Source organism: Gekko japonicus, unplaced genomic scaffold (assembly GCF_001447785.1).
Source record: "Gekko japonicus isolate JY-2015 unplaced genomic scaffold, Gekko_japonicus_V1.1 scaffold488, whole genome shotgun sequence".
Taxonomy (NCBI): domain Eukaryota; kingdom Metazoa; phylum Chordata; class Lepidosauria; order Squamata; family Gekkonidae; genus Gekko; species Gekko japonicus.
The window spans coordinates 7,694-10,256 of NW_015176466.1; positions in this window are offsets into that span (position 1 = coordinate 7,694).

A 2,563-nucleotide genomic window follows, 5' to 3' on the forward strand; every position below is an offset into this window, starting at 1 on the left:
GCAGGAAGGTTCATGTGGATGGAAAGAGGTATGGAAAGCATACACAGCAATTGCATGGTTGTGGAAAGATGGAGAAGAAAGTAGCGCAGCAGATGAATGGTACCGGAGAGGAGAAAGAAGCCCCGGGGGAAACCAAAACTGCTTCTGAGAACTCTGAGAGCACCCCTGATTGCTGCAGGAGACAATCCTGATCAAATCGATGGGACGATGAATGAGAAGGGGCTCCCTCCAAGGAGGGGTTGCGGCTTCGTGGTGAAGCCTCTGCTTTGTACGCAGAAGGTCCCAATCCCAATCCCTTGAATCTCCAGCTTGTAGGAGTTGTGAAGGACCTCTGCCTGAGATGGTTTAGAGCTGCCGCCAGTCAGAGTAGACAATACCGACCTTGACGGACCAAGGGTCTGACTCTGTCTAAGGCACCTTCATGCTTGCCTGCAGTTCAAAAAACTCTGAGCTGGACAGGACAGAATGGGTTATAAGAGGAGGCGAGAATGGTGGGCTGGCACATGGAGACGTCATGGGAACCACACAACTTTGTGATACCCAGGCATCGCTGAGGCACCAAGCATCACCCAGATACAGAATCATAGAGTTTGAAGGGACCTCCAAGGTCATCTAGTACAATGTCACCTTGCACAATGCAGGAAGTTCACAAATATCTCCCCCACACACACACACACAGTGACACTTGCTCCATGCCCAGAAGATGCCCCCCAAAACCCCCTCCAGGATCTCCAGCCAAAGCGGCCTGGAGAAAAGTTGCTTCCTGACCTCAAAGTGGAGGTCAGCATTTCTCTGGGTGCCAGATGTAGAACATATTCTTTCAGGAAGGAGTCCAGATCCCTGAGCCTTTTACCTGCCACACTTTCCACCACAAAAAGGCGCAAGATACTTCCAGGCCCAAGATACACATTTCTGAGAAACGAGGTCATATTCCTGACTCCTTATCTTCCCATCATGTGCATTTGGACAAAGCTACGCTCATGTTCCCCGAACTTCTGTTGCAGAGGTCGTAACCACTACTCCCCCGCCCCACAGATTTCCTTTACCACTTTTGCCCCTCGCAACGCTCCCTCTAAGCTGTGGAGTCCTGTGAGCAAAAATTCTACTTTGTGAGCTACTGGCGTTAAAGTGGTGAGCGAGCGAAAGGAGCTAACTTGTGGAAAACAACGATGACATCGCAGCACATGATGACACCCAAGTGCTTCCCTGTGAAGTGTGGGTTGGGCCCCAATGAACCATAAAAATGAAGGAAGCCAAGACACAGATATGAAAAGCTATGCTGGGGAGGAGGGGGGCTTCCCACTTTGAAGATACAAAGTCCACACCCCGGTATTGATTTACCATTCGTCATTCCAATACGTGTTTAATAAAACTTTATGGTCTTGACACTCCAGAAAGGAGCGATAATGCCTGCTTGAATCGGGCCGGGTCCCAACGTCCCTTCATGCTTTACGGCTAGGAATGATCGACTTCTTTGATAATGGCCTTTAGCCCTGGTTTAAAGAAAACATCAAAGACGCCAGCCACCCAGAGTGAGAGACGTTTTTCTATGGGAATATTGGAAATGTTTCGATGACCTTGAAATGGGAATGTTTTGCTCCTTTGTAATCCATCTTCTAGCCAGGTCTACGAGAGCATCCAAGGGGAGACATTGCCTGTTCAAGAGCAAGTTCAGTTTCCAAGAACTGGGAAGACAGGAAGTACTATCCGATTCCACTTCCTCCATTGTCCTGCCAATGGCAAGTCATGGGACATCATCTTCCCCTATCTCGGGATTGCACATTTCTCATGGTGGATTGGGCCTAACACAATTACGAGCCTCTGTTGAGAACTGCATGCAACCTCAGGACTACTAATTAACGACTAATCGAGCTGATGTTGGCATTACTGGACGCCTCGGTACATAGTCCAAGGGTTTTTCTTTTCTTTTTTTAAAAAAGCTTTTATCTTTCCAAGGAGCCGTTTGCGCTGCACTTATTCTTTTAAACAAAAGGCAACTGATTGCACAACTTAATTATTTTATATCTCACACATGGCCATAAAACACAGTCAAGTGCTCTGACGTGAAGACAGATTTTTGATCTGATTTTTCACCCTGGGCGGATGGCCGACGGATCCCGTCTCGTATCTCCACGTGTCGTCCTTGGCATTGATAACGCGGGTTGTTTTTCCCCCACCCTCTTGAATCGTTTGAAAGCAAAAACTAGAGGGGCTCTAGCAGGTTCTGGCAAAAGGTAATCCAGCCAGAGGACTGAACTGAGGTCAAAACGTGGGGGGGGGGGAGAGATCTCACATTGGCTTTGACTGTTCCCATTATTTGCTTTATTAAAGGATTTATTAGGTTAAAGCAGGCCTCCCTGTTAATGGGGTTGAATCAGAGTTCAGGCCGTTTGGCAGCGAAAGGAGCTAACAGACCTCTTTCCTTGGCCCCAAACCTTCCTTCTGGAAACTGCATCTCCCTGTTTTGTTAAGCCTTCTCTCTCTCCCGAAATGTGACTGTGTTTCAGAACAGGATGACATTGTGTGAATAACAACTTCATAACTCATTTCTCCACTGGTGGCA